At 40.2% G+C, this 22,522-nt stretch overlaps 1 long non-coding RNA gene across 3 annotated transcripts in view; it reads left to right on the top strand.

Annotated features, from left to right (window-relative positions):
• Positions 1–5,030: 5,030 nt before the first annotated feature.
• The window catches only part of LOC106043553 (uncharacterized), an 87,289-nt gene continuing 69,797 nt past the window's right edge, over positions 5,031–22,522 (top strand). For all 3 annotated transcript variants that reach the window (XR_010833533.1, XR_010833531.1, XR_010833532.1), the window contains exons 1-2: positions 5,031–5,207; positions 19,305–19,395. This is a non-coding gene — a long non-coding RNA (uncharacterized lncRNA). The remainder of the gene's footprint in view (positions 5,208–19,304; positions 19,396–22,522) is intronic.

The following is a 22,522-nucleotide window of genomic DNA, read 5'->3' as shown; positions in this document are numbered from 1 at the left end:
TAGTTGTAAACAAAAAGATGAAATTCTCTTGTGGACTGGTTTAATTAAAACCAGGACACCTGACTGTGATTCACCTTATATATATTGCCAAGGTTATACCTGTGCAGGATCTCTACAAATGCAGTGCTTACCCTGCCCCGTGCCTGCCGGTAGGGACCAGCAGTTCTGAGCCTTCTAAGCCAGAGTCGGGCTACCAGGAAACTTCTGTGGGAAGGACGAGGATGGTGCTGGAAACTTTTTTCCCAGTATTTAGGGAGAAATACACTCTTTTTTTCCCCTTTTGCTTCCTCTGAACTACTATGCTAATCCTCTGCTCTAACACAGAGCCAGGAAGAAAAATATCCTTGTGATCCTGTTGATTTTCTTTTTTCATGTAGGGTTGTTTTCATTAAATATATATCATATATTTAAACACATCCAATACAGCTTAAAGGCATCAGATGTCAAACAGCATAGGATGGACCTTGTCAAACTTGTGAACTCTTTGTAGGTATTGAGACAAGTTCACTGTTTGGCTAAAGCACATTCAGCTCTGCAGACTTTGGAAGTTTATACCAGTGGTGATTTGGCTTCTGGTGAGTTGAACATGATGCTTCTGCTTCAGACGTAAATTTGGACCTAGTCTAAGAACTGTAGAGGATGTGCATTTTGAGAGGATGCTCATTTAATTGAGTATATTAAATAGAGTATAATGTAATAACATAATAACATATTTTGGAGGATGATTTGTTTCAGGAGAGTAGAATATACTTTATGGCTGTTCAGGATGTTTGCAACAGAAGTCTTTAAGCAAAGACTAAGAGCTTTATAAATGAAACATTTTTCCTGATTTCAAGTTGTTAATCCTTGAATGGACTCTTGCTGATCTTGCAACAAGCCCTGGTGGCAGAGCTTGTGTTGGCTGGGAACCCTTGCAACAATCTGCATATGATCGAGTGCTTTTCTTATTTGGGGTTTGTGTGTAGAAATTTGGAATTGTTTTCCATTAGGGAATATGTAAGTCTTTATTTTGTCATCAAGCCTGAAGTGCTTTTGGATTCCAGAAATAGCACTGACAGTCGGAACTGCTGCCATCGGCGTGCTAATTGGTCCTGACTATGCAGAAATCAGTCACCTGCCTAAAGTAAGGGCAAGCAGAGGAATCCCATGAATGGTCGCAAAGTAACTGGGACGTCAATCAAAGGCTCAAAGATTCGGAGATTATTCTAAATTTACGCGGAGTTGAGATCCCACTGGGGACCTGTACCCTGCCTGGGAGGCTTGATTAGACTAGCTGCCTGCCAGCAGCATGAAGCAGGTGGGTGCCTTCCTGCTGGAAGTCGGTTAATGCACCTTTTGGTAGCTCCAAAAGCACGTGCACAAACTTCTAGGCATCTTCAGCGAAGCCTTTTCTTTTATTTCCTTAAGGAGAGTTTTAATAATGGGAATAACTACAGCAATGAGCGTTGTATTTGAGCGCTGTGAGCTAGTAACATCTGCCGGGCATGGGAATTCATCTGTGGTCTGAACCTGATGGGTGCTTGAGTAATTTTAACAGCACAATGTCTCAGATAAACATAACGTACGGTTTGGGAAACTTGGGGGATACGTTCTTAATGAATTGAGGTATAGAATGTATTAAATAATTTTACTTGAAAGTTTATACTTTTAAATACTGCTATTTTTCTGAAATAATCAATAGCCTCTTTTCCTAACCAGTATATTTTTGTGAAGCAAAACAGCCCTGTCCTTGCACAAAGTTACGCGGGCGCTCTTACAGGAACTGCTGCAACTAAACCATAAGCCAGAGACAAATTCACTTTTCTGCAGCCAAGATCTTGCCTGGGGCTGAGCTCTCCTCACCTGCCCCAGCCCCAGGTTTTGCAGCTGCTCCTCGTGTCCCACTCCTGTCGCTTACCCCACTGGGACAAACGTTCTCCTCTTTGACATCTCTCACAAATCAGGGCTGATGCGAGTCCTCGTCCCTAGCTCGGGGACAGCTGAGGTGAGGGCGTGCTGTAAGCTTATGTGGTGATGAGGCAGACTGAAGGAATTATTTTTCTTTGTAGAGAGGAAGGTAAAAAGTTTTCAGTGACTTCTAGTTAATTTAGCTCTTTGTACAGTATGTTTTCTTGTCTGAGCTTCTATCTAGCTGTGTGTGATGCTCTGCTGGCATATTTGTTCCACATACAAACTTGTTCCCCCCAAAAAAGAAGTGGAAACACAAGGGATTCTGTCCAGTTAAAATTTACATACACATAAATAAAATCTTAGTACTGTTTGGTGTCTGACAGTCTGGGGATAAGCCTTATATTTGCATTCAGGCATTTTGGAGGATTTCCGTGCTTCTCTGAAGCCAGCCCAGGATCTGCAGGAGCTCTCGGGGTCACTTAGCGATCTTCATCTTGTTCCTTGCTCGCGAGAACAGATGGAGGCTGCCTTCGTGCTTGGGCTAAGTTCAAGCAACATCAGGAAATCAGTACAAAGGTAGATGAAGAGAAAAACACTGACATGTTCATTCCTGGTTTACAGAACTCTTCTATATCCCAGCGAGTGTTTTCCTTTGTGCTGTCTCTTGCCAGAAAGGCAGCCTTACCAGCTTTGTGTGGGATTTGGGTCGTCAGGCACAAAGGATTGAATCTTCTGTCCTTGAGTAGCTTTGTATGGACTTTGCAGATTTTTGGTTGGAGTTCTGAACAGGCTTTAATTTAGCCAAGCTGGCAGTTACATTTCATTTCTGAAAAATAAGAGGATCCTCTTAGAATGGCTTGTTACGTTCCTCTGCCAGAAACCTGTCCTGAAGTTACTGTTTTCATAGTCCCACGGCTCTTGCTGCAATATTATTTTCCTGGCTTTTGATGATTAAAAGAGTAGTAGCTTCTTAGCTTTACATCATGCTGGACGCTTCAAAAGTGATTTGTATTAATGTGTGCCTAGGTGAATCTGTTTTCATGAAAACACTGGTGTTTTCATGGATGAATAGGACCTAATTCTGCTTGCAGGAAACATCACTATAAAGCAGGGCTGATGCGATTGCGTTGAGAAGAAACAATTGTAAATAATGGGAAGAAAATGCTGCTCATGGGAATATTTCTTGTCCAGAAGGTCATACGCATTGCTATTGGCTTTTAACTTGACAAATATCTGTACTTGGAGTGACCACAGATGGTGTTGCATTTTTGTGATCTTTTTAAAGGCAGCGGCTGAATGCTCTGGGCTGAAGTTGGCCAAGTTTAGGGAAACTTAATTGCTGAGAACACCCTTCTTACAGAGTCTTCCTGTTGATAAGCTCTGCGTGGCACAACCATCCTCTCACTTTTTTTTCAAGCAGAGGAGTTTTTCTCCTGCTGTTCTGATGCTTTGCATTTCATCACATAGATGTTGAAATTTTCTGAGATGAAAAGGAGTTGCAAGAAGTTATTCTTGAGGCTTCCCTTCAACAATTTTCTCTGACAATTCTTCTTTAATGCTATATTATGCTTGCTTTATCCTTAGTTTTCCTAGGTCTCCTTCCTCTTTCTTTCTTCTTTCTGACACTATAGCATGTTCCTTTCAATGTTTTTTATAGATCAAAGCGCTCTCCTCTACCTTCCTGTCGCTGTCTTTAAAACAGGTATTTCAATTAATGTAGACTGCAGCTGGAAAGAAAAGATGATTCAAGACTGCTCTCGTACCATGGCAACTTCATTTGGACACCTCTGGGTACCTCGCTGAATTCCCACTTGTTAATGTGCTGAAACTTTTTGTCACACTCAATTTTTATGGAAATCTTACGGGACGCTTCCAGACAGCAAGAGAAGAGCGAAGTGCCCCAAAGAAAGCAGAAGAAAGGGAAGAGTTTAGCGAGGTCTTGTGTTTTTTTTCTTCTTTTGGATGATGAAATGAATCTTTAATTGGTAGCGAGCTCTCTGGGACCACTGTTCTCCAGTCTCACGTGTCCCTTGGGATGCAGCCACCTCCGAAGCCGTTGCTTGCATGTTTTTAGTTGTCTGTGCTGCTGGCAGCCAGCCTGCTGCGAACTCCCCCGGGGAAATCCTGGTGCACCCCTTGGCAGTGGGAGCAAAAAACTATTCTTACTTCAGAAGAAGCTGCTGAACTGAGTTCACTTTATTTCATCCAAACAGCTAAGTAAAGTTTTGTATGTTCTCTCTATGAATTGATGCATCTTATCAAGCAAATCCCTCGGAAGAGGATGGAGGTGAAATCTTTCACAGCTTTCTCCACGGTGGTGTGCTGCTCTTGGAAGTGGAGGCTGCTGAGACGTCAGAAGTTGAAAGGGAGATGGATGCAGATGGTCCTTCCTGTAGCATCAGAGGAATCAAAAAGAATTTATAAGGATGTTCATCCCTTTTAATAAGCTGCTGCTTCTGAGAAAGCATCAGTTCTCCATGAAAGACTTCTTTGCTATATAAGAAAAGACTCCATAACTCAACTATGTGGACGTGGATGTTTTTTTCCTTGACGTGCTCAGCCCCTCCAACTCATCTCCAGGCTCTCCTGTCCCTGTGTCCTGGCTGGGCAGAAGGCTGTGGGGCTGTACAGGCATATTTTGGGGGTCTGTGCCTAGCAATCACCCATCCCGGGCTGTGACCTGTGGTTGGGCCTGCTTCCCTTGGCATGTGCCATGTGTGTTTTCACTTCCCTTGTTGTAGGGCCTACCCCAGTCCTTTCCCCTGTCTGCAGTACAAAATTCAGGTAGGAGAAAAATACAATGGCCTGGAGCCTCCCGAGCCAGTTTTAGCTCCTGAGTTGCATTTTTGGCCACCAGCGCTTTGTTCTGAAGTATGAAGGTGTGGATGTAAATGTGTGCGCGCATCCAGTCCCTTATGAAGAATTTTAATTTCTTGCAAGAGTGGGTGCTTCAAGGTACTGAGCTGAGAAGGCAGGGGCTCTATTTATAGCTGGTGTTCGAGCCTTTGTGGGTTTTGTGAGTATGCGAGAGATGTACAGCTGTGCCACGCGGGCTCTGCTGAGCTGAAAACTCTTCATGGCAGTAAGAATAGGGGATGGCTTTGGTTATTTAACTGCTCAGTTGGAATAAAGCAGCTGACGTCTACTGAGATGCTGCAGGCTCCGGTCTGCTCTGTGCACGTCTGTCCCTGCGAGGTGTCTCAGGTAAACCTACTGAGAGCAGCACTTCAAGAAACCTGAAGAGGAGAAACATCGAGGTGGACAGGTCTCCAACACCATCTGTGCTCACACCTCCCTCGTGCCACAGTCACGCAGAGGTGAGGTTGCACCCTGACAGGAGAGGAGCTGCATCTGCTCGGTTTTACAAGCCTTTGCCTAATCTGTTCTTGAATCCTGATTTTTAAAAAAATGTTACTGTTTTATTTTGGTAGATCTTGGTGTCAAAATTTCGCAGAACCATTATAAACTCGTGGGCAGTGTAAATATGTATTGCAATTCCTTAAAATTGTTTTGCAGTTCGATTAGCTGCTACTTTGATCTGATGCAGTGTAAACAGGAGAGCGAGACAGTGCCTTTTCCCTCAAAGGCCCTGATAATGTTTAAACTGATAAAGACACAATTTGTTTCTGCACTGCTTTTGGTTCAGTTTGTCATCAAATATATTTATTTGTTAGAAAGCTGCCAGCAGGATTATGTAGTCTTTTTTCCTTTTTTTTAAGCTTTCAAATTTCTCTTCGTTTCACAAATAACTGCAGGAGCATCACACTTATGGTGTGTTAATCTTATGTTCAACGGAAATTGCATTGGTTGTAAGTAATCATAAAACAACAGACTTGAGAAGCTAACATTTTCTGGCTTCAAAGGAATGAAAACTGGTGATAAGTGAGGTTGTAAAAAGTCAAATTAAATGTTAATTGATGCAAGGGCACAAAGCAGGGAGGTACTTAGTTCAGATGCAGGCACTATGTTTGTCTTGACAAATTGACCACTATGGTTTCATGGATGCTCTTGTTTCTATTTTCTTTGTCTTCATTTACATGAAGAATATGTTGTTGGGAAATACAATGTTGGTGGTTAGACTACAGCTAAAGCCAGCTGCTTATTTAGACTGGTGCAGAACTGCAGGTATAAGTTGAATGTCACTGTACACACTTGAAGTGTTTTATTTTAGGAAAAGTGATCTAAGAGGAGAAAAATACTGACTAGTCCCAATAATTTGCATAAGAAGAAAGGACATGCACATACTTGGGGAATTAAATTGAAAATCCTGTCTTAATCATATTACCTTTTTAAGTTACGTGAATTTGCATAAATCCAGATAAATACTAAAAATTGAATGAGTCTTTTTAGGATTGTCACAGAATCATAATAACTATTTTGTTATTACATATCTAAAACAAAGAATTAAAGTTATCAAAATCAAATCAGATGTTAGGGACCATTCTTTTTTCTTTTTTTCCCTTTCTCTCTCTCCTTAATAACCTGAGATGAATCAGACTGTTTAGAATTGCTTAATGCTTAAAATAGGTTGCAGAAGTAGGGCAGATACATGAGCATACATTTAGGATATTTGCATTGGCCTTCGAAGTAAGCTGATTTGGAGGAAAAAAAAAAGGGGGGACAAAAGTCATCTTTCTCCTGAAAATTAAATTCTTGTGAATTCTAAATCAATGTGTCTGTCTCTGAATGCTGTCTGCTCAGCTGGGGAAAGCTTTGGTGCAGAAATAGCAAGGCTCCCACCCTGGTCTTCAGGTTTCTCCTAGCTCAAAGCTGAGTCCTGCCAAATCGGTCTAAATTTTGTGTTCTCAGAAAATAAATAAACAGCAGGCACTTTCTCACCCACTCATCTGACTTGTGTTAGGAAACCTTTGGGACTACTTGGGTGAGCAGCATGAGTGGGGTTCTGCACTGAAGCTACTCATATAAAGCCTTCAAAAATTAATGCGTATGTGGAGTCTGAGAGCAGCTCCTTTATAGTGATAATTTTTGTGCAAGTAAAGCTGTACAGCAGAATAATAAGCACTTAAATAATGAAACAGCGAGGCAGTAAGTGATACCTCTGGGAGGTGGTAGTAATATTAGATCACGGATTCAGGTTTGCGTTGCCAGGACTCTGTAGGTGTGAGGGGAACAAGAAACCTCGCCCTGGTTTTGTACCTCTTCAGCAATGTCAAACCCCGCAGCCTCACTGTGTCTTCAAAGACTCCCGCTGCTGCTATCTTGGGCGAGAGGAGCGTGTTGTGGCGCAGCGGAGACAGGTGCAGATGCTCTCCAGAGGAGCCTCTCGCTGCTTGCTTAAGTGTATGAATATTTTTTCTTAAAGAATAAAACCAAAACAAAACACAACCGCCCCTCTGACACCTGCGTGCTGTCACAGATGCAGGTATCTGCATCTTTCTGACCTTCTGGAGAACGCAGTCTTTTGGGAAACTGGACTCAAATCTCTGACCTTATCTCGTTGGTGCTTTGGTTGCATAGCACTAATCCTATGAGGAAGGAACAGGCTTGCGTCCATTGGACTTCGTGTATTGGTTGATGCCTGCTTTGCCATACAGTGAACCGAGTCCATGTCGACTCTGATTCAGGAGCCAAGCATTACATTTTCAGTATAAATGATGAGAGGATTACAGGAGAGCTTTGCAGATTGCCGCAAGCCAGTCACAAAGGAGCATCCTGTTCATTCAGCGCCACCTTAGCATCCGGGTGCTGATTGTAGGGATAAACGTGGAAACCACAGAGATTTCCTTTTGTGAATTTCACATATACCGTGCTCAAAGTGGGGGTGTAGGGGGGAGCTGAGTGATCAGCTCAAAATACTTTTTGTATTGAGTAGGCCAGGCCAAACGAAGCCCTGTTAGAAGTCAGGATGGTCCTGGTGAGCTGTTGGTGCTCAAAGCAGAGAGGGCCCAGCCAGCAGCATAGGTCCCTGATCCCTGTTTCACAGAGGCATCTAGCTGAATCTGGAAATGATAATCTTTTAATCTCGAATAATCTTTTGACTGCAGTCAGAAAGCAGTTCTTGGCTTGTGATGACCATCTTATATAAGCCTCCTTTCTAACTGTTTTTTCTCAACTTTGGCCTAAGTTTCTGGTTGTGAACCCACTTAGATTGAAAGCACAGGGAACGTATATCCCCCTATATCCCCCCAGAGCACGCCCAAATCAGTCACGTTCTTCTAGTTTTCTTAATTCCGTGTTCCATTGTGGCAAAATGGAAAACATTTTGGCTTGGTGCTGCAGATCTCTGCTTTGCTTCCTGCCCAGCTGCTTTGCAGGGATCTCCTAAGCAGTGGCAGGGCCTAGTGGTGGTCAGAGCAGGCATTCGTCCTTGAGAACTGGAACGGTTCTCTAAGTGTGGACTCCTTTTGTACTAAAAAATAAGCCCTGAGAGGGAAAAATCAATACTTCCTAGCAATACATCCCAGAGCATTTTGCAATATTAAACTTCTGGTATTTTACGTTTTTTTTTAAAAAAAAAAAAAGGTAGCTAGGTTTCAATATTTTCCTTGTTTTTTGTTCAAAGTGATTATCCTTGAAGGGTTAGGAGATACTCAGAGAATGCCAGAGCAAGTTAAACATCAGGCTGTTTGTGTGTACTGAGAATGACTCCTGAATTTTGCAATGTGCAATAACATTATGGAAAATCGTTCATGTTCTTACAGATACTTGGAGACAGCTATTTGAATGTGTGGTTTCCAGTCCTTCTGAAAGGACTTTACCTTTTCTACTGCTTTGCTGTCTGTCTTGCCTTGACTTTCGGTAGTGTTTACCTTTTTTGTGAGTGGTGATCATCCCAAACTATGGTTTGTAAGCCCCTGCCAGTGACTAATGTACAGCATCTCCACGTACCATGCTGTTTTCTGTGCGTATTAGCATTGCCTTGCTGTTTGAGAGAGTTTGAGCCAACTGGTTGATGGAAAATGTCTCAAGTTATGGCTGAGATGTGTATAATCAACTTTTAAACTTATGAAAAATTTCTCACACTGGAAGTTCTGGCACGTGGAGTTAACACAGCTACATCTGCAGAAGCATGGATGGTACAGCTCTAATAACATCTCCTGTGAATACTGTCTATCAGTATATTTAAATGTATTTAATTATATTGGGAAAGAATTTGAAAAATAACAAAAGATTTTCCCGGTATGTATGTCTGTCTTTATGAATTAGCACTTCAGAAACTTTAAGAATATGTTGTACAGAGCTATTAAAGAGCACTTCCTTATTCAAAATCTCTTAGCTTTCTGGTAGGATTAAGTAGGCTTGAAACCAGCCAGACAGATGTCTAGAAGACCCATGGAAATAAATGTGAGAAACAGAACTATAACATATTCTGTGCTAGCAACAAAGGCTCCAAATAGAGCATACTCAAAGTATACAAGTGATCTTATTATCTCAACAACTATTTGCATAGTAACACTTAGACGGATTTAGATTAACTACATAATTAACTGATACAGAAATGCCACTGAATATGGAATAGCTGGGAACACATCTGCTTGTTTAAAAAGTATGTTTTAAGAAGATAAATTGTTGGGGGAACAAAATACATTAAAGTATTGGCAAGAAGCAAAAAAAACTTGAAAGTTTTTCTTCCAAGGTCTTTGCTATCTGTGAGCTTTTTCTCCAAAACACCCAACTGTTTTTAAAAGCAGACCAATGCTACATTTTCTGCTTGCATGAATTTCCTTACATTTTGGTTACTGAAGATGACAGTTCTGGCAAGCCCTGCTTATTACACGCCTGGCCTCGTAGCCTGCTCCATGTACCTTGGGCTAATGCTGCTGGAGCTGGACCAATGTTCCAGGGCAGAGCAAGGAAATCTTCCCTCCTCTTCCACTAAGTGCTGCTAGGGTCCTTCACATCCAGGTTTTCCTGTGCTACTTGCTCTTGCAGACAAATTATTGAAGTGGCAAAAAAAAAAATTTGCAGTTAACTTTTACTTAAACTTGGATAGTAATTATGTGCTCTATACCCAGCCAATTTTGCGGGGCCAGTTAATTTTCTTGTAAACAGCAGGGCTTTTTGTAGAATATAGTAACAGCTTCAAAAAGCTCTGAAACATTTTGTAAAAGATTTTGTGACTCTTTGATGCGAGTTAACAGCTCTTATATATCCTTCTCCTCTTTGACTTTGTCAGCGTGGGTAAATTCCCTCAAAATATTTCATTCTTTGTCTCCACGTTTTGACTTTTATGGGTTGTTTGTCTCTAGTTCACCTCCTCCATATGAGTTAATCACGCAAATCTTCATTTTGTATCCCATAAGGCTCTTCATTTCACACTTCCATGGAGCTGGTTAATATCCCTTAATATCCTATAGAGGTGTCTGTCTGGTGTGTGTGTGTATTGATCTCCTGACATGAGTTAATAATGTCTCTTAAGACCCAGGGTTTAAATATATTTAAAGTATGTTGGATATTTTTACTTTGTGTCAGTGCAAGTTGTATTTAAGATGTATTTTTAAATATGTGCTCACAAGGGACTAAAAAGTTGCATAATAATATTGCAAGCTTTTATGCAGAGACTTGATGATGTTGCTAAAGGTAAAGAAAAAAGTATTTGTTATAAAAATGTTTAATGCTGTGATGCAGCCACTTGATCCTAAACTGGCGGTCAAAGCTAACTTCTACCTAGTTATGACCAAAAACTCTTTATGCTATGCCAAAAGAAATAGTCTCACATTACAGAACAGTTGTGTTGCTTGAAGGCACTCAGTAGAATTTACAGGGCATGTTATCATGCCATCATTTCAAGACCCGAGCTATAAAATCAGGAAGCAAGACAGTGGAGTTCAAAAAACTGGAACAACCTGGTAAACAAGGTAATTTGTACTTTTCCTCTGTAAGAATACGCATGAGTTTAGTCAGAGAAAACAGTTGAGTTGGACCCTACCTTTAACAAAGGGGGAACTTCCTTCTGCTTCCCCTTTTCTGCATGAAAACTTCTCACCTTTAGGGAAATGCTTTCCAATAGCTTATTCTACTAAGCTTGAAGTCATCAGCCATTTTGTATGCTTCTTCGGGCTATCAGAAAAACAATAGCTTTGGCACCAGGGGATGCGCTTTTTGGGGGGAGAATATTTGGTTGGAGGCTGACTTTGGGTATGCTCAGTAGGCTAGTGACTGCCTTGGTTGTTTGACTACAAGAGCTGGGTGAAATGCTTGCTTTGAGTTTTCCTAGAACTCTAAAGAAATAACTGCAGAATCAAAGTCAATATTTACAAAGTATGAGTGGTGGCTGATGTACAGCAGCCTTATCTTTCTGAAATATGAAATAGCTAAATATGTGTACATGTATGCATTTATAAAATTACATTACATGGTCCTTATTTTTCTCCAATATTCTGTTTTTCTATTTTCCTTAAAATCAGCTTTTTGTTGTTGGATGTTTATCATGGGTGTGTACAAGACTACATATCCCTTGCTGGGTTGAGTGTGACTCGTGTATAGACCTCCTCATTCTCCTTGCCTGTTTTCTTTTTCATCAAGATAAAAAGTGAAGAACTGTTCCATGTGGCATTTCCTTCCTTGAACGTGTTCCTGAAATCCTTGCCTTTATTTTTGTTTTAAACCCCAGGTGAGGGGAAATCCCATTTCTGTGAATTTCTGTGAGTTTCTCATGAACTATATACTCTACTGGGGAGGAGCTTCATAGAGGGAGAGAAGGAGAAGGAATGATGAAGAGGTTTCCAGGAGTTCAAGCAGGACTGATATTAGAAATGGTACTTGTAGGCTGGATGCATTGATGTTTGTTGCTCCCATCTAGTGAGATTTACGTGACTGTTAACAGCATATCAATGTTTCTATACCACAGAGAAAATAGGGACTTGTATTGTGCTGTGACCCAAGTCAAAAATCTCTAGAACTCATTCGGAAGAGATGGCTTTGATAGCACTTGATTTGTAAAGGTCCTTTTGAATTTCTTTGAGTATTGGACATGGCGAGAGGCATGCCATAATGCTGTAATTCAGTAGTATTTGTAGCACAGTGATTACTGGAGAGGTCTGGTATGAAATTTTAGTAGAACTCATAAGAGTTCAACAGAAATTGCTTGAGTTGACGTAATCTCTGCTTAACATTGCTTACTTTAAAAATTAGTATTTCCTAGTTTTTTTTCCCTATTGAGGGGAGGAGAATGAAAACAATTCTCTCTGCAGCAACAAAAGATTACTTTTCTAATGCCATAAAAATCTATTTTAACTTTTTTCCCAAAATGCAATTCTGTTTGTCTTGCTGTCATATTTGGAATAGTTTCTCAGTCTGTGTGCAGCAGATTGTGTGGATGAGCAAAGGAGAAGACAGTGAGTGAAAACAGTTTGCTCTATTGTAGTCAGCAGGGAAAGGCATGATATATAAAAAAGATTTAAGGGATTTAACAATAGGTGCTCCAGCAGCTGAGCTAATATGGTAAATGAAAGCTGTGATAGTACTGAATGGTATTCTTACCTGGATTATGGTTGAAGCTGCATTTGAAATGAAAAACCTGGCTTTTTAACATATGTATAGCATACGTGATTATTAGAAGGTTGTAATTACACTTTTTGATTGCAGTAATAAAATCTTAAAAATAAAAAGAATAAGATGCAAGTCAATGGGAAAAAAACACGGATACAGTCCTGACCTAATATCCAGCAAATACATAATTTTTTTTCGCAGCTCACCCCACTGTTTGTGCTCTTTTGTGATGGACAAAGTAATACTCTTGTGTGTGTATCTGTACACCCCATAGTTATCTGCAGCTGTGCCAGCTGTCAGGTTCCTTCCTGTTTGCAGAGGTCAATGATGGAAGAAAACGTCACTCTAAGCTGCCGGTTGTCTGAAATGACAGGATTAGTTCTTGCAATATATAATATAGTTATTTATCTACGTAATATTTAAATGACTCTCTTGCTTTCATCCTTTCCTATGGGACACTATTACTTAATTCGTTAGTACCTGTGCTTATTCATTTTTCCCTAATGTGGAATTAAGCAAAGAAAAAATCCAGACTTAAGTTTATCCTGGTTTTATAGCTATTTTCCTCTTCTGCTATATGAGGCCAAGGGGTATTGTGTTGGCAGGCTGTTGCAGAGTGTACATCTCTCTCAGGATGTGAAAGAGGAGGTGAATGTTGAGATGGTAAGACTCCTTTAACCTTATACCTATGTGGGCAAAAACATGACCAGAACATTTGAACTATTTTCAAAACTTTATATAAGAGGAGTTGAAACAACATAGAGCATTTATTGTGGACGCTATTGAATATGAGAAAGTCTAACTTTTTTTTCAGTGTAAAATTGTAACATAAACACCAAGTGCCACAAAAATGAATCCATTTTCTTTATACTCTTGAGATTTCAATGTCGTGGTCTTTCTTGCATGTCACGCTTTGTTTTCAGCGGGTCTTTTCATTTTGAAAACTTCAGGTGATTTTGTGGGTACTGAAGGATTTTGTGCTGTAATTTTCTTAAGGACATTACCAATCATATCCCATGTCCTGACTAACATTTCATTCTCCTGTGAAAGTTAAAAAGGGCTTTTCTACAACAGAATCAGGACAATTACTTCAGCAAAATTACAGTACATTATCAGTGAAGTGTCAGAAGATGGCAGCCAATTTCTGCTGTTTGATCAGGATATTCAAGATCTTCCTCATTCAGTAAGAACAAAAACTCTCAGAAGAGGAAATGAGATGTAATGGTAATTTTCAGATTGCCTGTCAGCCCTAAACATATTTCTATCCATCAAGATGGTGACATAACGTTGACTTCTCTAGTATTTTATAGTTAATTTGCATAACTCATGGCACCAGTACTTCCTGAGATTTCAGAGCAATTTTTCCACGTACTGTAATTCATAAAAAAAAAAAGCCTTTCACATATTGTAAACAAAGGGTAAAGGAACTTTACTGTCACTGCATGACTTGCGGTCTCATTATCTGAGCATATTATGGTACTGCTGCACAATTCGTGTAGAACTTTCAATAAAAATGACTGCTATAAAATCAAAGCTCTCCTCAAATAAACCATACTGATATTATTTTATGCTGCTTATTTCTGTGATTAGGATAATAAATACTTGGCAATAGGTTTCCTGCAGTTTTTGATGGATTGGTGTTAGATGCCTAGTTAAATGAATGCCTTTGGTCAGATAAAAGATACCGAATTTATCACCTCTTTGGATCAGCAAAGATGCATGTCCTTCTGGATGTCCAGGCTGCAAAAAGAAAATGCACCCCAGAGAAAAAATGAAAATAACTCTCAGATTTTTCAGACCTTTGACCTTGGCTCATCTGGTGGCAATGGATAGAACTTGTAGGTTCAGTTAACAAGGACTTCCCAAAAGGATCTTGTAGAATGAAGACCAGTGGGGAGTGGGGGGAGAAGTATTTACTTTTTTATTGCTAATTCTGATTCTGTCAGTACAACAACAAAGAGGTAAAAGTGTTTAAAGTGCTTTAATATTGGGTGTTGTTGGGGGAAAATGAATTAACACTTCTAAATGTTTTAAGGATTTGCCTAGGATGTAGCCTAAACCTGACAAAAGTGCAAGCACCAGTGTAGCTCTGCCAAGGTCTCCGATCTATGTGCTAGCAGCAGATGGTCAGCCTATAAGAAAAAGACTTAAGAAAAAAAGAAACAAAAATGAGCATGGATTTTTTTATAGAAACAGAGGAGGAGAATATGAAACATAAATGAAAAGGACAATGTTCTTGTCCTCAGTTGATACTGAAAGAGGGGTCACTATCTTGCTTCCCTGCTCCATTTTAGAGGGAAAGGGAAGGAGGAGGGTGGCATCCTCCCCAGAGGGATGCTAGAAGGGCAAGTAGCTCATCTGGGAATGATTTATGCCAATAGGACCAAGAGAAATCTGCTTTTGGGTGGTTTCTTTTTGTGTTACCTGAATGTCTAAGGGGGAACTGACAATAAGAGCTTAATTTGACTGTACTTGTAGTCTGAGATAGACCGAGACAGCTGACCCCAGGGGGACAGTCAGGGGATAACTGTGAGGAAGTTACCTTACGTAGCAGTGTTGTCTTGCATTCATCCTTCTGTAACACAAATGCCGGAAAAGGTTCACCCCAGTTTTGTGAGATCTGAGAAATTTACCCCTTGCAGTCAGGTGTATGCAGCATCCCTGCTCAGGGTGTGTGCCTGTGTTGATCCTCCCCATAACTCATTTATTTGCTGCCTTGAGAAAAATGTGGTGACAGTCTCTGCTGCATTAAGGGATTTTAAATTGTACGTAATGCTCCAAAATAAATGAAGCAACAATTTGATCCAAATGATAATCCTGCTTTAGCTGAAGACATATGGCTATTTTGCCCATGTGTTTTAAGTCTTTATCCTTTACATATTCATAATGCATAATATAATCAATTATTATAATTCCATTGGACTCCAGTGGATTTATAAATCCATTTTTATAAATAGGTTTTCATAATTCTATGTGCATCTAGCTGTAAGTTGGAAGACAATAGACACTATTGGGAAAACCCATTCTTAAAATTTCCCTCCCAACTCCCCAAACTTTGTTTGATTTACCATACTGCTTCTAGCACAGATGTTGTCTCAATGGCTTCCATAGGAACTGCAGAAGTTTTACTTAGACCGGCCTGGGTTGATTGAGGAACATCAGATTTCAGCATTGTGGGTGCGAAGATCGGTCAACACTTGGGAAGTGTTCAATCCTGTCAAGATCCAATTAAACCTCTGCTTATCTCCCAGTTTAATGAATTTATACGGCACATTTCATAAGAGGTGATCTTCATAATCTGCACCCCACCAAAGTGGAAGAGCGTAGCTGCTGCTTTGCTATGGCCAACGGGTGTGGTAGGGCATGTGGCTCAACTGAACATTCTGTGTAAATGCTTCTGGTTTCTTCATTTTCTTCCATAAACGCTTCATATTAACCACTGTTTGCATGGTGACTCTTCAAAAACATCTGTTACTAAAAACTTAAAAAGAGGAAAAACACCCATGAGTATGACCTGCGAAACTTTGCAGGTACAGATGTATTTGGTCACTGCAGATGGAGCATTTTTGGGTGAGGACTTTTTCTTTTGTCTGTGCTTTCAGTGTCTCTGGAAACTTCATTCCTTATAAATAGTCTGAAATTTCTCCTGACTTTTTTTTTCAGCAATATCACTCCTAGATTATGAATATCAGACTGAAGGTGAACAGACTTCACCTGATAGTGTGGCCTACTGAAGCTATCAGATACAGAGCAGCAACATAGCCTTCCTTCTGAACCCTTTTTGGAAAGGGGTTTATTTTTAGTGTATTTATAGTGTCTCCTGAGGTGTTTTATGAACAGTCTAGAGTATAGAAAGAGACAGTTCTTGCCTGAAAAACTGATGATCTGGCAAGAGGTGAGCTCTCAGGTGGATGGTGTGGTCTGTGATACTGTACTACAGAAGGTGTAAGTTTATTTGGGAACCAGGTTGCCTGCCTGGGTGTACGAAGTTAGTTGTGCTAGCTAGCTTCTGAGTGTATACAGATGATGTCGAGGTTAAAAGCAGGCAAGGCTGATGGCAGTGGGGAGGGACGGCTGTTACCAGGGAGGGGATGGGGGGACTAGGTAGCAGAGCAGCCTGCTCTAGACAAGTGTAAATGTCTATCAATGGAGAAATATTAGAGAAAGAGGAAAAATAAATTTTGAGATTAAGTCTGGGAGAGGTAATTCCAGTCCTTGGGTGGAAGACTGAAGTGTGCATTCAGGGTGAGTGTGGATGTGGACAGACTGCTCAGCACATTCAGAGGTGCAGGGGAGGAGTGAGAAAGGATGGCAGTCACAGAAAATTATATCTCCTGAAATAGCTTGCTTCCAAGAGTGTGTGTTCTTGGGACTACAGGGAAGGTATCATTTTTGATGAGTATTATGTCTATAATTAGGCTTCTAAGCTGCTGCAAAGGAGAGTATGATTTTTCAAAGGAATGTGTGCCAAATATATTGAATTAGTTAAAAACAAATGAGCTTTGTTTATGTTTTTGAGGCAATTTCCTAATTATGTTAAGTTCAAGTGCTCAGAGTGCCAGCAAGCAAAGAAAATAAACATGTAATTTAAGAAAAACCATTAGATACCTTTCCTTGAGTGGAAGGATTGATTGCATATCCCCAAATAGCAAGAATATTACAGCCAAAGGGTTCAAGTAGAGTTGTTATCTAAAGGCTGATTACAGAATAACAGGTATTTCATTTATTGCGTACAAAAATGCAGTTATTGCATCCTGTCTGTAAACTTCAATTCACCTGTTTAAAAGAAAAGCTTTTCTTTTTATCCTTTTAAAGATGTAATGTATAATGTAATGTGAATGAAAACAGAATATGTACTTTTATACTCTTTTGTACAAATTTAGTTTTGTTCAGGGCTGAGGTTCCGTTCACACCGTTTAATTTTACACTATCAATGGCAATAGTTTCTACAGAAAAGAATATTCACCCTAGAAACAAAAAGCCCTTCAGATAAACTTTGCACGTCTGTGTCTCCTATGGCACCTCTATTTCATTTCTTCCAACGTAAACAATTCTGTGTCTTGTGACTCATTGGGCTGCAGAGCGGGACGCAATTGTAGGATCCCAGACAAGAGATCCCTTTGCATCTCCAGATCTACCTATCTTATCCTATGCAGATGCACATCTAAACTCTGCTAATGGTTTTCACACACTTCCCAGTATTTTCTGCTTTTCTCTTTTTAATTAGCCTCTCATCAATAGTTGTGTTTTCTAGACCAGTTATAATTTTCATTACATGTCCTATTTGCCTTGAATGTTGTCAACAGTGAAACTAGCTTTCACTTCATGCAAAGCAAATCCAAAGTTACTAAAAAATCACAAAACAATGATTCCTATTTGATAATATGTACATTGTGTTAGTCTACTGTTATCTTTTGAATTCTTTAAAAATAGGTAGTCCACAAACATTGAGATGTTATATTTCATGTTATATTCACTGTATGCCTTCATAAATTTTGAAGTTATATATTGAATATATTTTGGTGTTCTGATGAGAAATCTTAGAAGTCAAGAGGCTGTGAAGAAGGGAGTTTATTTTTTTCCTTAGTCCTCCATGCAGTTTTGAGCTTAGCTGCAATGATATTCATTTCCAAGAAGTAATGTACTGCCCTTAATTTCAATAACGAATGATCACATCTGCTCTTATGAGTCAAACAGGGTTATGGAGCAACACGGAACATCTTTTGGTGTTGATGGTTCAACTATATTAATGTTGATTCAGCCTGCCTGAGTTCACTAATTCCTCTTGCGTCTCGTTCAGTTTCTCCTTTGAGCTGAGGATCAGCACAGAATAGTCTTGAAACTCTCAATGACCAGAAGTCTTCAGTGGGACTGGAGTTTCTCTGAAAGCATGTCAAAGCAAGCAGCAGAGTCTGCAAATGTGGGTGCTGTGGGAGGAGGGTTCTGGGAAGCTAGTTTCCTACCTGAAGTTCTTGCATGGCAATAGAGAGAAATGAAGAGGAAGAAAGAAGAAATAGCTCTCATCCATCATCAAGGGAGGAAAAATTTACCCTTCTCAGATGAACTGATGGTTTTTCCGCTCCATCATCCATCTTACAAGTAGTAGATTCCTGTTCTAGCAGTAAGCATGGCAAGATTGGTAGATGATTAGCAAAAGCTGTGACCCTGCAAGTTTCAGAAATTTGTTAAAGGTCAAGTGAGAAGAGGTTTGGATCTCTGGCAATGAAATACACTCTGCGAAGGGAACATTCAGTTTTTGCAAGCACCTCAGACAGCACTCTCTCTTTCTCTGTCTCTGCTCATTAATCTTGACCTAGCAGCATTTTTCCCATCATATATCTTTTCTCCTGTTAAGGATGAAGATTTTTTTTTGTAATTATGAGGGCACAGTTGCAGACAACAACGTATGTGCATCGGACAGAAGTGTTATCTTAGTACTGAATATCTTCAGAGAGGCGGGGTAGAACCCATGAAGTGTATCTAAGAGAATTAGTAAATGAATTAGTAAATTTTAGGGGGGGAAGGCATTTTGTTTTGGAAGCAAATTTTTTAAAGGGAAAAGCTGAAATTAATTTGGTGTGGAAAATGTGCAGTTTTGTTTTTTTTACAGAGAAGAATGAAGCTTTACTGCCTGTATGTTGGGTCCTAAGACACCCTGAAGAGTAGCTCTGTGTGTTGGCTAACAAAACTTTAAAACAGTCAGTACTGAACTTCAGTGTCTGGTCTTTGCTATACCTGCAATGGTCTCCTGAATTATTCTGATTAATTGCTGCTTTTTTTTAATATTACCTTACTGATATATTCTTTAAAGATCAGTGGTCTTTGAATTCTTTCTTCCCATTACATGCAATAACTCACTTTTATGGTTTCCACAGGAAGAGCTCATGCCCTGTTATTGCAAAAGGTGGATGTCTGGGGTAGTAAAGACTAGCTATTTGACAGCACTTTTCCTTCTTTTATAGGCGAACACCACCGAGGAATATTTATTTCCTAGAGGGGAAACAGTCCGAGCAGAAAACCCAGACTACTCTGACTATTCCTTCCTGGTAAGAGGTAAGATTTCTTAAGTGTAAAGGTAAATACTAACCCTAAGTCTCGCTCTCACCTCTCACTTTCTAATGTGGAGGTGCTCAAAATCTATTGGAGATCCCCACATAACTGGAGTTTTCCTTTAAGGAAAAACCTTTTCCTTTCCACTGATGCTTTTCCTTTGCATCAGTGCAAAGACCTTTTCCGTTATAGTAGGGAATTGCTCAGAATAATCTGTAGAGAAGAAAAAATTTTGCTGAAATAAGTTGGGATGTTGCTTATTTTCAGGGAATTAGTGTGAAATGAGGACTGTCTCTTAAATTTCTGCTGGATCATGTCTTCCTTCAATTTTGTTTAACAAAAATTAATATGGTATTTTAAATTTCACCTTGCTGTTGCATGTAAGCCACTGCTCTGCCAGCGAGTCAAATAAGGAAAAGTCTTAAAAGTAATTCACTTTCAGAAATATGCACTTATTACTTTTTAGATATTGATATTTTCAACTCCCAGTTTCATGCTTATCTGAAGAAATGAAGAATATAATGATAAATTATATTAATTCAGATGGATCAGTTTATTTGGTCAAGCTAGGTAATTTTTAGCTGTCTCAGTTCTGAAGAATCATAATTAGTGATTGTGACATAGATTATGAATACTACTAGTGAACTGAACTTTATTTCCTTGGACTGCTTTTGAGTGCCTAAAGAACACCATCCTAGGGTGGTGAGTTCAGCCCCATTAGGGTCCAGAGCTTGCTCTTGTTCCACCTGAATTCACTGAAACCTTTTCCTGTTCTTGAATTAGTCTATTAGATATCTATCTCATCCTTTGCTTGCTAGGAAACTCTCAGGGAAAGAGGGCAAGAAAGAGAGGGGCACTTTCTGTGTTGCACGGTGTACATATTGGCTGTGTGAAGATGATCTTCCTTTGGTTTGAAAATTGGATGCCACCACAAAAGCTTTGCAGAAAAAAGGCTTAAATTAGTACCATATGATCCTCTATCTGCACCTAGGGATACTTAACTTAAGCTTGTTGCAACATAAAACCAGTTTTTATTCATAAAGATTCAGTAATCTAAAACTAAAATGCTTTTATTTACTGTCCACCGGGGGACCACCAGTGCAATATATTGCATTAATTTTACATGACAAATGAGTTTGAGGTGCATGTGCCATTTCTTTCCAACTATTTGTGTAAATAAGTAGCATTTTTAATGCTGGTATAAGATACATTGGGTAATCCATTGTTTTCTGTTAATTTGAAACAAATTTTATGGGTATGAGATATAATTGAATTCATCTTTGTTAAAAGTTGACCTTTTGAATAAGTTCCCTGCTGAGTGTTTTAATTATTTGAGCAGGTATTCACAGCTTGAGACCCATGACAGATTGATTTGCTTTGAGTGTATCAAAGAGACTGGGTCACATTAATCCATGGTGTAACCTTGCTGAAATCAGTGCTATTTCTGAAAAAGGGACAATTCGAAAAATTCCTTATAGGAATGCCTATTTTGCCCACGGGAGTCTTCTAAAAAGTGTCTCATGCTTATGATATTTTAATAGTGCAAACTTAGTGTTAAAAAAAAAAAGTGTTAGCTATTTGAAGTTTCCTTTAATTACCATGTAAGGAGCGTGTTTCTTTATCAAAGAGCAGGGAGATGGTAGACCATCCTTGGTGCGAAGCCAGCTGGGAAATCTAGGTGTAGGTAGCCCCGCAGCCATTTTAGCCATCCAGATGTTGTAAAGAAGGATGCTGGGCTCAGCCTGCGGTCCTTGCACACACAAAAGGCATTAGGGCAGCTTTGGCTGCTGCCCTTTGCACCCTCTGATGGCACAGTGACTGTGACCGTTCCCACAAATCTGGGCAGCACGCTGTTCCTGCCCACATAAACAGGCAAACTTATTTTAGTCTCCAAAGACTAAATGATGGAGCAGGGTTTCCAGGAAGCCAATTAGTAGTTAAACAGGAGATAATTAGATTTAATAGAAAAGCTGTAAAGAGCCTAAGATATGAACCAAAGAGGTGAGAACAATAGGTTGTGTTGAAAGAGTAGTGGGCAAGGGGATAACTGTCAGTGGAGTTCCTTGAAAGGCTGGCTTAAGAGAAATATTATTTTTTGGCTGATGACTTTGGCACTAAAGTGAAAAATGTGCTAATGAAATTTTCTGATGACATAAAACCAGAAGACGCTGTCAATGCTGAGAAAAATTGGATTAATTAGGCAGAGCTGGATGGTGTTGAAGATGAGAATAATAGAATTATGATGAAATCGAGTAGTGCAAGTTCAGGGTTATGTCCCGAGGACTAACAACATGAATATCATTCAGCACCAGCAGGAAGAGAGAGACCTCTGGGGCATTTAGTCGATGCTTCTGACCTGTTCATACAATGCAGCGTGTTGTGAAAGGTGCTGTCGAGTCCTCAGCTGAAATCTGTCTGGGGCTGCGGCTACCTGTGCTCGGGGAAAGCAGAATTTGGGCCAGAGCAGATGCCCAGAAAGGCTGTTGGACTGACAGGGGGGGACAGAAGAGCCAGTCCCAGCGGAGGCTGAAGCAGCTCTGCTCATTTAGCTGAGCAAAATGAAGGGAAATGATTGCTGTGCATGAATACATCTGGGTGTGAGGGAAATGGAGGGGGGTAAACTCCAGAGGACGTTTTTTGTCAGCAGGACAAGTGATTTAAAAACTGGTTTTGAATAAATTTAGGCTGAAAACTAATGGAAGGCTTCTGACTGCGGGAGGAGTGGGAGTGCTGCGTAAGAAACCTGTCCGGGTTTGTGAGGGCAGTGCTGACGTGCAGTAAAGGTTTGGGGTGTCAGCAGGGAGAGGCCCAGGAGCCCTTCCAGCTCCCTGGTCTCACAGCACTTACAGCTCAGAGCTTCCTGCTACCCAGCAGTGCTTCATGTACCCCTCAGAGGTAATCTGCAGGCCCGTCTGGACAATCATCGCAGCATTTCACTAGCTTGTGGGCATCCGTAGAGGTCTTAACACCAAAATATAGAGGGGGTATTGCTACATTTTTAAGCCTGTCATGTAGGCATTCAGATCCACGCCTGCCTCTTGCAGAGCCCAAGCGAGTTCGCTTGGAACAATCCCTGGAGGTCTGGATTTTGAAGGGGTGCTGCGTGCTTAGTTGACATCCGCAGTGCCGA

Source organism: Anser cygnoides, chromosome 9 (genome assembly GCF_040182565.1).
Source record: "Anser cygnoides isolate HZ-2024a breed goose chromosome 9, Taihu_goose_T2T_genome, whole genome shotgun sequence".
Taxonomy (NCBI): Eukaryota; Metazoa; Chordata; class Aves; order Anseriformes; family Anatidae; genus Anser; species Anser cygnoides.
Note: the sequence above shows the minus strand (reverse complement) of the source record. Positions and strands in the feature narration are given on the sequence as shown.